Source organism: Choloepus didactylus, chromosome 6, assembly GCF_015220235.1.
Source record: "Choloepus didactylus isolate mChoDid1 chromosome 6, mChoDid1.pri, whole genome shotgun sequence".
Taxonomy (NCBI): Eukaryota; Metazoa; Chordata; class Mammalia; order Pilosa; family Megalonychidae; genus Choloepus; species Choloepus didactylus.
Genome location: NC_051312.1, coordinates 94,244,987 through 94,259,173, shown reverse-complemented (window position 1 = coordinate 94,259,173; position 14,187 = coordinate 94,244,987). Strand labels below are relative to the sequence as shown.

The window sequence follows — 14,187 nt, the reverse complement described above, 5'->3', positions numbered from 1 at the left end:
ATCACGATCCAGACATAGGAAGGACAGAAATCTCTTGGACCACGTTCACTGCTGTTATTTTTTTAAGTGATTGTTATCACGACTCAGTAGCTGTTACCATGGTTTTGGGGAGGTTGTCCGAGGAAGGGGGCCTTCCTTTGGGCTTCTCGCGTGCCCGAAGAAGGAACTCCAGTTCTCAACTCTCAATTACTTCTGGCTGTACTGCAGCACCATCGCGAGAGAGATCGTCACTGGTAAAGGGTTGGGAGCCTGTAACAATTGTCGAAGGAACCGGCAGGGAGGGAGGCCACTCGCCCTAGAGAGACCAGGGAGACGCAAAAGGGAGAGGCGACCAGACGACACTGCGGAGAGACGGGGGAGAAAGAGGAGGGGGAGTGAGGACAAAAAGCAAGAGGAGAGGAAGTAGAGAAAAGTCCGGGACAAGAAAGGAGAAAGTTTGAGAAAGAAAGCAAGGACGGTAAAAGAAAAGAGGAGACCGAGAGAGATACTGAACTGAGAGAGCTCAGAGAATTCGAGAAATAAAGGGAGAGAAAAAGGAGAGAAGACGGAGAAAGAAGAGAGAAAGGAGGGAAGGACAGAGTGGAAGACACTGAAGAGAGCAGCGACTGGGGTGAGCTGAGAGGCAGTGGGAGGGGGAGGCGGGGAGAGACGCGCATCACCTGAGTGGCGCCCCCCGGCGCGGTGGTGCTGCCCTGCGCCTACCGCCCGTGCGTCTATAGGATTGGATCCCGCCTCCCATTCATGTAACCTGCGTGTGCGTGTGAGTGTGTGTGCGCATCTCTCTCGCTCGCCCTCTCTGTCTGTGTGTAAGAGAGCGAGGTGGGGAACGGAGGCAGGCAGGCGAGCAGACAGGGAGGGGAAGAAGAGGAGGGAAGCTATTAAACACACACACACACACGCGCGCGCGCGCACACACCCCCGCCCCAACCCCCCAGAAGCCTCGGGATTGCAGCTGTTTCATGTGGGGCAGCAGTGCTGGCAGGGACACCGGCCGGGAGCGGCCGGGAACGGGAGTCGGGCGTGCGCGCGCTGCTGAAGGCTCGCTGGGGCTCTGTTCCCCGCGGGAGCTATTGTTGGTCTCGCTGGAGCTGAGCACAGAGCCAGGACCTGCTCCTTCCTGGGCGTCCCGCTCGGGATTGCGGAGCCCAAGAGCCGCGCCGCCGAGAGCTAGAGGAGCCACCCGCGCAGCGCCTTGCCTCCCTGCAGCCCTCCTTCCCGCTTTCCCGGAGGTGGCAGCCTGCAGCCACGGTAAGGCGGCGTGATCTGCTCTTCGAAAAAGAGCCTCAGGGACCGCGGCAGCGCCTAGCTGTTTCCTTCGCCCCTCTGTGCTCGCTGGCCCGGGCAGGGTCGGGGCAGTTCGTGCGGACGCCGAGGGCTCTGGGAGACGCTCGCCGTCATGACCCCTTGGCAACGGGGAAGGAAGGAAGGACGGAAGCAAGGCTGGGCGCGGGTTGCCAGCGAATCGAACCAACCCGCAGCCCCGAGCCTCAGCCGCCGTAGCCCCCGGAGCCTAGGAGTAGGGGCTGGGGAGGGGAGGGAGGTGGGCGCCGGGCCTGGGACTCGGGACGGCTAGTGGGAGGGAGGCGGCGTGCCCTAGGTTCGTCTGTCTCGCCGAGCTTCCCTTCCCAGTCCCCGCGCCCGCAGCCCCTCTGCAGACCCACCCGCCCGCCTCAGGGCTCTGGCGGGCGCTGGAGGTGCCCACGAGGCGGCGCCGGGCTCCGGCGGCTGCAGCTTGCCCTGCCTGGGGAATTGCCGGCTCCCAAGGCCGCGCGCGTGCCAGGGCTGGAGCCTAGAACCCGGAGACACGATCCCAGCTCCGCGCGGTCCGCAGCCGACGCGGCGCTTGCCTCTCGTCGGCCTCACTGCCGCGGTGTTGATGTTTGCCTCCGAGCGAGTTGAGGCTCCAACCTCCGTGCGGACTCTCGGAGGGCTCCGAGTTGTGAGTGTGTGACTACTCGCATCCCCCAGTCTTGGGAAATGTGGTCTGGGTCGAAATATGATCACCGAGCTCCATAGTCATTTTCCTCAAAATTTAAAAATGCAGTCTTTACATTGGAGGAGCAGACGGGAGGTGGTGACGCGACACCGTGTGTGAGTGTGAGTGTGTGTGTATACGCAACCGGAGAATACACCACCAACTACTTGGGATAGATGGGTGGGGGGTAGGGAAGGCGGGATTCAACTAGTGAGTTCTCCTTGGAGGGGCAGTAAGATGGGTGGGCTTTGCTGGCTTTCTGCCGCTTCTCTTACCCTGCCCCTGCCCCTGCCTCAGCGAGGTTGGAAAGTACCGGAAATTCAACTGCGTGGTCTCTAACTTTGAAAATTGGCTCCCCTTTCAGGGCGAGACCTTAAGGAGATTGTGCATCCAAGTCCATGTGGACGAGGGTATTACTGCTCAGTTGGGTGCGGAGCCCCCATCAGAACCGCGTCTATCCCCTATTACGTTCCTAACCCCCTTCCCCCAATCCCCAGCCTAGGCTAGAAGGTTTGTAGAGATGCAGTTATCCGGGAGCCACCAGTGCAGCAAAAGGGGAGCAGACAGGCACCGGATCCTGCGCGCCCACTTGGTGTTTGACTACCCCACGAGATCGCCCTGCTGCTTTGGAGAAGGCGGCAGTGGGACACGCTCGGGATCTGGAGCGCCAGGGCGAGAGGTCCACGTGCTGAGCTGTGCGGCCCGACACCTAGCGAGATTTGCTGCACGGCATCGCGGACAATTATATAAGCTGCCTCGGTGCTTACCCGGAACGCGACGCGGGCACCCGGTTCGGGGGGAAGGAAAAAAAAAAACAAAACCCAACGTGAAAGTTTGAGTGTTTGTGGAATGTAAGTACCAGGGGCTCCCACCCCGGGGCCGGAGAGCGGGGGGATGCCTCGCACTACGGCGCCCACTTCTGCGATGGGCGTTGGATGCTGATGTTGCTGTCCCCAAAGAACCAGTTCCCTAGACAGGGACTGGGTGGGGAATCCGGGTTTTTTCCGGAAAGGAGGAGCCGGTCAGAACTCAGGGCTTACTGGGTCTTCAGAGCCCCAAGACTTCCGGGGAATGCCGTTTTAAAAAACTGACTTTGTGTCCTGGAGACACTCAAAGCCCCTCCTCTGCCTCTCCAGCGCCTTCACCCACGCCCACCCACCCATCCCACACACCATCCAGGCCTACCCTGGGTTGGGGTTAGGACGGAGAATGCTGGCCTCTGCCTAGGTGGCCACCGTTAGTCACCTATTCCTGGTTCCGAGAGCTAGCCGTGCTAATGGGGATGGAATGCGGATGGGTGCCAGGCATGGTTTCCGTTTCGTCGCCTCTTCCCTCCGCGGACAGCAGTTTGCTTCTGTTGCGTTTATTCTCCTCGTCTCGCTGTCTCCTTTAGCCGCCGCAGCCTGTAGCACGCTGATGGGCTTTGATAGAGCAACCACAGTAGTAGTGTTTTTAAATCTTATTTTTCGCCTGTAGAGGGATAAACCACCCCAGACCTGTCGGTGCCCTGCGGAAGGCTGAAATCTGGGGTACAGTGGCCCTGACCGCTCCCCACTCCCGCATTCAGTGGGCTGCGGGCATACAAGTGGGGAGTGTTTTGTTTTTGCCATATTCCAGAGTCCTGAAACCCCAAATCCCCTCCCCCCTGAACTCCCGGTTCTGTCTAAGTGTGTTCCGCGCTGTAAAATAAATCCTCCCTCGCGGAGACCTGTGGGGCCGTTCGGATTTCCTGCCGCTGCCATGATCCTTAACAATGCGATTGCAAAGCCAGTGCTCCGCTGGGAAAAATCCCCAGGTGCCGGCCGGCTCCGCCTCGACCTTGCTGAAGGCGCCTTTAACCCGGCTTACCCGGGGCTCGAGCTCCGCCGCAGGGGTCGGGGAAGGAGGCAGATGCCGGGGAGCGGGGAGGCGGGCGCCCGCTGTGGGGGAGGAGGGGCGGGTTCGAGCCCGGGGCAGGGCCGGAATCGGGTCGTGGCTGGGCTGCAGGCGCGGGGGTGGAGGGAACTGGGCGGCGCTGCAACCTGTTTCCCCGCTCAGAGGGCCGCGCATCTCCGCTTCCCTGGCCCGGCGCTGTCTTACTCCCCGCCAGCCTCTCGCCCGCTCTCGGGGTCTTCGGGCCGGCCTCGCAGTCCCGGCCACCTTCCACGTGGGCCGCGGCCCTCTCGCGCTCTTCGCCGACGCCTGCGGAACGTCTCGGCTTTAAACTCCAACTCTAGCCGCAGCCGCGGTGCGCGCGGAGCTGGGCAACCGGGCGGGCGGGGCCTCGGGCGGGAAACCGGAGCGAGACGGCCACGTTCCCGGCCCCGTTCCAGCCCCGAGAGCCGAGCGGCGAGGAGTCCCGGCCGGCGCCTTCCCTCCCCGCCGCCCCGCCGGGCTCGGCCATCCCTGGTGCCTCTGGCGCGTTCCCGACGCCCTGCCGCCTAGCTTTGACCCCAGGCGCCCTCCTGGCCAGTTTAGGGAGGTGTTTTCACAGGTGGTGGCGGTGGTGGGAGCAAGTTTCATGCCTGTGTGTGTGTGTGTTTTGGGGAGGGGAAGTTTACATTGTGGCCCGACGTCGGGCAAAAACGGGATTCCCCTCTATCTAGGAGTTATAAGGGAATGATGAGAAAGAATCCGTTTTCTCTCGTGAGGATAATGACGGAAAGATCTTCGGCGTGGAAACGGACCCATAGAAGCTGATTTCCTAGGGGTGGACGGGTGTCCCCTCCCACGGGGTGGGGGGGGCTTGCGTGCATTAGGTCCTTGTGAATGTTTGGGAAATTTGCATGTCCCAAGCTTCTTGGGTAGGACTCAGATGTTGGCCTGGTTTTAGGGAGCTAAGTCAGGAAAGGTTTTATTCCCGGCATCTGTTGTCTTCAAGGGTGGGGGGAGGAGGAGTCACCATCTTCTTAGGTGGGGAAATGTCAGGGATGGAGAGGTTCCATTTGCTAGAAAGGTTTCTGTGACTCTTTGTGCTTGCCTCACATTCCCATCGAGGCCTCTCTTTGAGGGTGAAGATACAATGGAGCAATAAGCCAGTAAAACCACTCTAATGGGCCATGGGGGCAGAAGGGTCAGACTGTTTCACTGTGGCCCAGGGGACAGGACCAGTGCTCACCATGACGAAGAACTGTAGGGAACAGTTCTACAGTGAGTGGAATCTTCTGGAATATGAGGCAGAGAATTCCTCACTGAGCACATGTTCCAGCAGAAGACTGGGTCTTGTAGTAGTGGGCAGTTGAGTTCCTGAGGATTCTTTCTCCAGTAGAATTTGATGGTATGTTGGTATAATTTCACCCTTCCCAGTTTTGTGACAGTAAATTGACAGGATTTGGCTGTAACCCTTTAATTTGTTGGGTTGGAATCATGGCCATGTGGTCTGAGGCGAATTACCTTTGGAGCCCCAGTTTCCTCACCTGTAAAATGGGGATGGCATTGCCTAGTTCACAACATCTTAAGGATTAATGTTCATAAAACCTCTGGCACATTGTGGGCTCTTTAGAGATGATTTTTCCCTTCTGCCTCCTTCATCCGGTTCCACCTGTGCATTTGTTAGGTGGGGGTTGGGCAGGGAAATCAAGAGCCCAAAATGAACCAGCAACATTGCATCCAAAGTCTATTTAAAACCAGCTGAAATGCTTGAAACAAAAATATCTCTCTTTTCTTAGAAAAGTTATTTCCAGTTTTGTTAGAATTTCTGCTTCATTGGGTCCCTCTTTCTGACAGAATTACATCCTCATGCAGATTGGCATGTTATATAACCTGGTATTTCCAGATCTGAAGTTACAAATATGGCAAGGAAGGGGATTAGGAATTTAGGATGGAGATTGATGGACAATACAAGCAAGGGGCTTAATTTAAGATGCCGGTTCACACTCTTTAACTGTGATAGGTGTTGAAGGAAAATGATTCCATAACCACAGAGCAATGCAAATCCTTACTTGGGTAATCAGCCGCCTGTCCGTTCTAACAGCTACTGTGTCCCGGTCCTAAACTTTCTGTAGTTCCTGTCCCAATACATTGTCCCACATCCATAAATCTAAAAAGTGAAACAGTGGAACAATGAGATTTAAATCACTACTTTGCGGACTTGATTCCAGGAGCCTAGCAGGGTAAATCAATGTCAATTGCAGATCTAAGGGGCTGATTTTTACCTGCCTTCTTACATGGTCTATCAGCCTGGCTTATTGTAACTGAAAGCTGATTTGCTCCATCTTTGCTTTGCCCTGACAGACTGCTCTGGAAGCCACTTTGAAAATAACTCAGGCCGCATTTCCCAGGGAACCGAGCAAACATGGATCTCTGAGCTTACAGTTTTCCATAAGGAAACTTCTAATTAAAGGTCTTATATATATATACTTATGCATATGTGTGCTCTGTGGGTTATGTATTTATATTTTTAACAGATTTTTCTAACTTATTGTCTTTATTCTCGTTAGCAAAGTAATATATGTTCACTGTGGCACATTTAGACAATAAAGAGAAAAGCAAAAAGAAAATAAGTCACATTTTGTGTTGAACCTTGTACTTTTGTTTATGAATGTACATAAATGAGATCATATAGTTATATTTTGAACGCTCTTCTTTATTTAATGATAAAGCATGTGAGTCTTGCCGTATTATTACTTGCCCCCCTCACTATGGCAACATTTTTAATGGCTACATAGAATCCTGTTTTGATATGGTAGCCTTTAACTGAGTCCCAGTTTTTTTTTTTAACTTTTTGTTTATTTTAGTCGTTGTCATCATCATCATCATCATCATCATCATCATAACAACAAAGCTGTATTGACCATCCTTAAACATAAAATGCAATTTTAATATTTCCTTAAGATAGATTCCTAGAAAGTAGGATTGCAGGAATATATCATGCTAAGACTTCTGTCACGTATTAAAAGCAATAGGTAAATTGTGATTTCTACTTCATCTTTTTAACCAGAATATGACTTGACTTTGCAATAACTTATAGGATTGGGAGCCGGGTAGTAGAGAGGTAGGGGTGACAGTCAAACTTCAAGCCTGTGATTTGCATAACTTTGAGCTGTTCTGTTGAACTGATAGGCAAATCCTTTTTCCAAGAACATTTTTCTTCCTTAGCTGTCTTGGAGTCATCACTTTCTGTAGTGCTTCAGCCAGCAGTGGAGTTGAAATATGTAAATATGTTCCTCAGTTTTGTAGGTGGGGTTGGCTTCATGGGGAATGACAAACAGTTCCTGAGAGAAGTGCCTATGTCTTCAGCTGGTTGCTGAGGTGGTGGATTTCCCCCTCTTTTTCCTTTTTCTTTTGATTCACTGGCCAAGGAAACCTCACAAAGGAAAGAGCTGACACTTTACCATGCAGAAAGCTTATCCCCACCTGCTGCATGACATTTTACTGGAAAAATCAACCCACTGAGTCTCTTCAGGGTCCCCAGGCACAGTAAGTAAATAAATCACATGCCTCCTTGCTGTTTCAAAAGTGGAAGTAGTTGACCATCTTGCTCCATCCTTGCATGGTCCAGTTCAATCAGAGAGTGTATTTGTCAGTCTCGCTCCTCCACCATTTTCGATGACCCTGAAAAGATTTGCTCCCTGTGGTTAGATGACTTGTCTAATTCTGACAAACAATTCAGTGGAAATAGTAGGAGAAATCCAGACACAAACATACACATACACACACACATCCTCTTTCCAAGGTATCCTCATACTCCGCAGGAGAAATCGGGATGTCCTTTAGATCAGATGGAGAGGTCATCTCAGGGTTGTCCAACTGTGTGGTCGTCATAGGAAGAGATTGGCTCTGCTGGTCACAGATTCTGATTTCAAACACGTGTTTTGATGCTGCTTTTGATGCTTACACAACTCCAGTTTCACTAGGGAGGGTGGGGGGATGTTTTTGTCCCTTGTCATGTTCTGAACATCAAATCAGGGCTTTTCTTTCATTTGGAAAACAAAAAGGACAACAGACATAAATGAAGCAGGATCTCAAAGGCAGTTGTGCAGGGCCCCTGCTCTCTTTCTCCTTGAATCCTGCTTTTGCTTTGTGGGGTTAGTAGTGCTGGAGCCTCAGCCTACAGTGGGAAAGGGCATTAGATACCATTGACTAATGGTTAAAATCCTCAAGAACAATAGTTTTAAGAGTATTTTTCTCTTAAATAGTCATTTTTCTTGCTGTGGAGTTACTTGTGATTTCTAAAAGATGAGTCTTAAACCCCTTGAAAGTCCAGAAAAAGGGTTGCAGCTAATATATTTATGGCTTTGGGTAAAATATTTGTTCAATCATGGAATCAGTTTCCCTCTCTGTAATAGAGGAATTGGGGAGGAGAGTGTATTTGATATTATGTAAGCTAGTACTTCTCAAACTTTAACATGCACACAGATCGCCTGAGGATCTTGCTGAAATGCAGATTCTGATTCAGCGGGTCTGGGCTAGAGCCTAAGATTCTGCCCTTCTAATCAGCTCCCAGGTATTGTCATGCTGCTGGATCATGGGGCATACTGGGAGTAGCAAGGTTTCAAGCTACCTCCTGCTGTGATGTTATTTCCGAAAGTAATAATGACGACAGGACATCAACAGGAGCTGTCTTACATTTGTAGAATGGCAGGATGAAAAGCAGAGACTTCAGGGGGTGTGTCCATTCTTTCCCTTTCGAGTCTGAGAATTGGCATCTTCATTTCTGCAGACAGACTGGGGTGGTTGAGGGGATGGAAAAATAGGCCAAGAACAGAACAGACAGTACCGAGTGCCTTCGTCAGACCCTGCATTTGTTTGGGGTAGTATTGTTGGTGTTTTTTTGGTTTTTTGTTGACTCACCCTGATCTGGATCCTGTCACTGCAGGCCTCATCAACGCAAACTCCTTTCGTTTGGAAGGTTCCACCAATCAGGCTATTGTTCTTCCTGTGCTATAGATGAGGGACCTGAGGCTCAGTAAGGCAAAGTCATTTGCCCAGTGTCACTCAGCGAGGGCTGGCATTTGACCATCGACCTCTCTAGTTCCCAAGCCTTTGCTCTTACCAGAATTAACAACTTTGTAACTTTCTAGAATGCCAGATAATTAAAACCAAGTGTTTAGCAAGGTGTTTTCCTTTAGAGGTCCTTTTACTGGGCCTACTTTGAGAGTGGATCAAGACATTTAAAAATTTGCATCATTATCATGCAAGCAATTAAAGTGCTTAAGAGCTTAAAAGCAATTTGTTCAAGTTGGTTAAATACCCGCCCTCCCCAGTCTTGTTTATATTATTAATTTACTCATCAAACTGTGACATCAAAACCATTGCGAAGGTAAATTTCAGTATCGTCTGATTGGTGGAAACTTCCAAACGAAAGGAGTTTGCGTTGATGAGGCCCACAGTGACAGGATCCAGATCAGGGTGAGTCAGAGAAACCAGCTTTTTACAAAATAAACCAGAGACTGGCTTCTGGATGAGAATTGGTCTTTTTAACGTTTTATTAACATGCAATTATTCTGAGAACCAGCCAGCAATGCAGCTCTTTGCAAACATTAATTAGGATGATCCTCATATCACCCCCACATGGCAGATAAATAGCATTAACCATGCATTTCAGAGAACAAATGGACACACCAGGATGAGGGAGGAAGAGGCAAACAAAGCATGGTAAGGTAGGTAGAATTAGGAGATTACTTGAGTTTGTCATTTAACAAACATTTATCGGGTGATGTGCTAGATATTATAAAGCTTTACTGCAATACATAGCCACTAGTCACACTGTAAATTAAATTTAATTTAAATTAAATAAAATTAATAATTCAATTCTTCAGCTGCACTCAGAGAAACATTTCAAGAGCTCAGTAGCTACATGTGGATGGTGACTACTGTACTGGACAACTCAGATATAGAACATTTCCATGAGCACATATTGTTTTATTAAGGGGATGTTCTAGAAGCTTGGGATAATCAGAGAATAATACAAAGACCCCTTCTCTCATGGAGCTCTCATGTAAAAGCCCCTAAATCAGTGACTGGCACATGGCAACCACTATATAACCCAAGCTGGGCAAAGTGCTCTGGTGCGTGATTACACAATTAGCTGGACTATTACAACTCCTAGAACTAAGCGACTTGAGTTCAAATCCCAATTCTGCCACGTTCTGGTTGCATGACTTGATGCGGGTTATTTAAACACTCTGCAGATTCATGCTGTTTTTCACTTCTCTTATTAGCCAAGATTATCTTAAAGACAATATTGGATTCTGAAGAGGCTTGTTGGGAGACAGGTATTCTCCTTAACTGTTGGTGGAAATGCAAATTAATACACCCTTCCAGGAGAGCAATTTGGCAGTGACTGTCAGTAGTCCTAAAAACACTTATTCTCTTTAGTCCAGTCTTCCAATTCTAGGAATCCAGCCAAAGAAAATAATCAGAAATGGGCAAAAAAGATTTGAGAACAAAAATGTTCATTGCAGTGTTATTTTTAATAGTGAAAAAAAGACAAACAATTGTATTGAATAAGTAAGGTAAGGCATAGCCAAACAGTGCAATATTAGATAGATATTAAATGTTTTTGAAAATGTGTTTTTGTACAATGGGAAAATGACACAATAGAAAGTATGTTTAAAAAAGCATATATTAAACGCTATACTATTAAATACCAAATATATGTTTCAAACCTTATTAAAGCAGGACAAACAGGAAATAAAGTATTAAGAGTAATGTCCTGTGAATTAACGGTATTTTTGATAATTTATGGAGGATTGTTTTGGCCTTTGCTTTATTGAGTTTTGTGTTTTATTTTGGTTTACCTTTTTTTTAAACTAAATCAACCTAAAACAGTTGGCACCTGTATGTCCCGCCAGAGCCGGTGCTCTTTCTGCTACGTTGTGTGATCAGAGATTCACAGCTGCTCTGAATCTGCCTTTCCTAGGGAGTTTGGAATTTCCGGGTTATTCATTCTCGCGTTTGCCTTCAGGGAGTACTTCCTAGTGTCAAACCTTAATTCCTCCTGCGGGCCATTTATGTGCATTTTCTACCTGTACTCTGAGCAGCGTGGGGTTTGGGGAAGAGCATCAGCTTGGGAGCCCAAAAGAATAGAGTTTGGGTCCTGCCCCATCACTTCCTTGCTATATGATTTCGGTTAACTCTTTTGTGCCTCAACGTCCTCACCTATGAAATTGGGACTACAATAGAAGCTGTTTTGTACCATCTGGCTGTGAGGATTGAGTGTTCACTTCAGTAGAACATCTGGCACATACAAGTGAATGAAGATGCAAATAACTCCAGTACCTGGTGTGCGATGCCATCTAGAATGTCCTCTCCATTTAATCCCTGTGAAACTCTCCTGAGATACCTCACCTTCCAGACAAGAAAGTGGAGGCTCCACATGGGTAAGTGCCATGACCCTGGCCCTAGGCTTGTCAGTGGCAGAGCTGGGACTAGAACTGATGTCTGCCTGACTCCACGCCTTGGGTGTTCTCTGGTTTAGGTGTGGATGCTCAATTATCCCCTGGGCCATTTTATTTTGTTTGTGGCTTCTCTGGTATACACTTCACTGTACTGCTGGGTAAATCCACTCTATAGTTCCCAGGCTTGCTGCTTGTCCCTCCCAAGGAATAAGTAAAGTGGGCATTCCTTGTTTGCAGGTTGAAATGACTGAAACAAAAGCTTCCTTAAGGAAGGCAGCAGCGGTGAGGCCCAGCCCAGAGCCGTGTTCTGGAAAGTATCCAGGACCACTTTTTGTCATCTTGAAAGGTCTTTCCCAACGTCCGCCTCTTGGCAGCTTCAAAGAGGTCCTGGATTTGAGTTGGCCAGAATTCCCAGTTCTAACATTTTCCATCTGTGGAACTTGGACAAATTATTAATGTCTCCAGGCTTAGCTTCCTTATCCATAAAATGGGGATAATAATGAGTATTTGGCAAGGTTGTTGGTAGGATTATCATGAAATAATGTTTCTGATTGTTTTGTGTGAATTTGTTGTTGTTGAATCACCATCATTATTTCCAGAACCTGAAAAGTAATTTATTGAGGTTCAGGTAAATCATGGGTTCCTTTTTCTCTTCTACTGCTGGTTCTGTTTCTCCCATAAATATACTTCAGTTAGTAAACTACTCTCTAAGGCCATGTCAAAAGCAGTGGAAAAATGCCAGCAGGTTTTGGGTTGAATTCTCTGCTTTGCCACTCAGTAGCTATATGAATTCAACAAGTTACTTCGCTTTTCTGAGCCTCCAAAATTTCCTCATTTACAAAATGGAAAATAGAAGTCTCCACCTCAAAGGATTGTGGTAGAATTCATGAAGTGGCTTGTACAGTGCCTAATGCAGTCTCCTGCATGTAAAGGGTAGCCCTTGGCATTGCTATTTTTCCTGTTACCGCCATGGCTATTGAGTTCCTGATCCTCTGATTCTTGCTTCCGTAGTCCTGTCAATGCAGTTCATTAGTGGACATGTGAGTGTGTGTGCGTATGTGTATAAAGGGGTTCTGAAGGAGTCTACTCCAGGTTTTTGCAGGTTAGACTCTGAGAAGACTCCTGGAATCCCTGCCTTCTGATCATGGAGGTGTCTGCAGAAGTGGAAAAACCAAAGGACTCTGGATTTAGACCAGCAGATCTTGTTTCAGGTTTTAGTTGCATCTCTTCTTTGCCTCCCTGCACCAGCTTGTTCATCTAACAAACAAGAATAATAATTTTCTACTAGCCTGTCTTCAGTGCTGTTGAGTACTAGATTTAAAATTTCAGCACGGTGGATCTCAATTCTGGCTATGCATTGGAATCAGCTTTTGCTAAAGACCAGAGCCCTGGCCCTACCCTAGAGTGTGCTACAACTTCTCTGGGGTAGTACCCAGGCATCAGAACCTTGTAAAGCTCCCCAGGTGATTCTAAGGTACAGCCAGGGTTGAGAAATGGTGCGTAAAGTAGAGCCTCATTTAATGTGAGTTCACTCCCTTCTTCAAAGAAGCATAAAGAGATCATATGTTGATTTATTTATGTATGAGATGAGTGACCCAATTTATTTGAGCCATGTGATTGTTTATGGTACTCAAGTCTTCTCCACCCCATCCTCCACCTTCCCATTCTGACAATATGGAGCATCTCTATCAAAAAAGTGCCTTCTCATGCATCCTGTCTTTCACTTGTTCCAACACAGCTGTACTCACAATGCTGGAAAAGGCCTGTTCCTTGCTTGGTGATGTAGTAATATGCCTTTGACCTACTTTTGCTCCTTTTCTGCTCACTTCTGGGCTGAGCACCATTAGCCATTTATGCATACCCAGCCAGTGAGGCCTCAGGATTCCCCAGGTAGAAGAGGGAATGACTGATTTTTGTCAGCATCCCATGAAATGCTCATCAGTTAGTATAGTTTTCTAGGGTCTGTGCCAGAGATTGACAGTACTCAAGGGCCTGGAGGCTCTACACATGTGGATGTGTAGAGAATCTTTAGAGAATTAATATTTGGTTGAAAAATTCTTCTACTTGGCCCTTTTTTTTTTCCTGAGATGACCTTAAACCCATCTCTGGAGCAGGCAGGGCTTTCCAAATTTAAAGTGCATAGGCACAGTCCTGGAGAGTTATTAAAATGCAGGCTCTGATTCATTCGGTGGAGGGTGGGCCTGAGATTCTGCATTTATAACAAGCTGCCAGGAGATGTCGATGATGCAGTGTTCCAAAGTCTACACTGTGCTTATTTAGCAAGGCTCTGAAGCCTTGACCCTCCCTCCAGCTTCTGCTTTCTTCTCCTCCTTTCCCCAAGTTCAGAAGTGGCAGATGCAGACTGTCATGTAGCGAATGCAATCTGTTGATTATGTGCTTCTGTTTGTCAGTATTGTGGTAGCCTCCATGGTGGCAGTAGACATGTAAATAGTGGCTATTTTCATAATGGCATAGAAAGATTCCAATTTCAGGTATTGTGTTGTACTCTCCAGGCTTCTTTCAGATCCTCAGACTCCATGGCCCCATGGCACATTATAGAATAAATTGTGATTTTTATTACAAGGAAAACTAATACTTTGAGACTTTTATAACATTTATATTTTTATTTAATGTGTTTTTTTCTGATTGCAATAAAACATGTAAACAACAGAAAATTTGGAATATATGTGATTACCCAGAGAATAAATGAAAATAACTTGTAATCCTCCATGCAGAAGTAGCCCCTCTTAACATTTTAGTTTTCTCTCCAGAATTGTTTCTAAAGCTGTATCCACACACACACACACACACACACACACACACACACACAAACACACAGAGTTTGAAGCAGACTGTAACCTTAAAATATCATGATCATTTCCCAATGCCATT

At 48.0% G+C, this 14,187-nt stretch overlaps 1 protein-coding gene across 1 annotated transcript in view; it reads left to right on the top strand.

Moving 5' to 3' along the window:
- Positions 1-1,012: 1,012 nt before the first annotated feature.
- Positions 1,013-14,187, top strand: part of TENM4 (teneurin transmembrane protein 4) — a 771,745-nt gene continuing 758,570 nt past the window's right edge. Inside the window, exon 1 of the mRNA XM_037840847.1 lies at positions 1,013-1,248. The gene's annotated coding sequence lies outside the window, so the exon portion shown is untranslated. The remainder of the gene's footprint in view (positions 1,249-14,187) is intronic.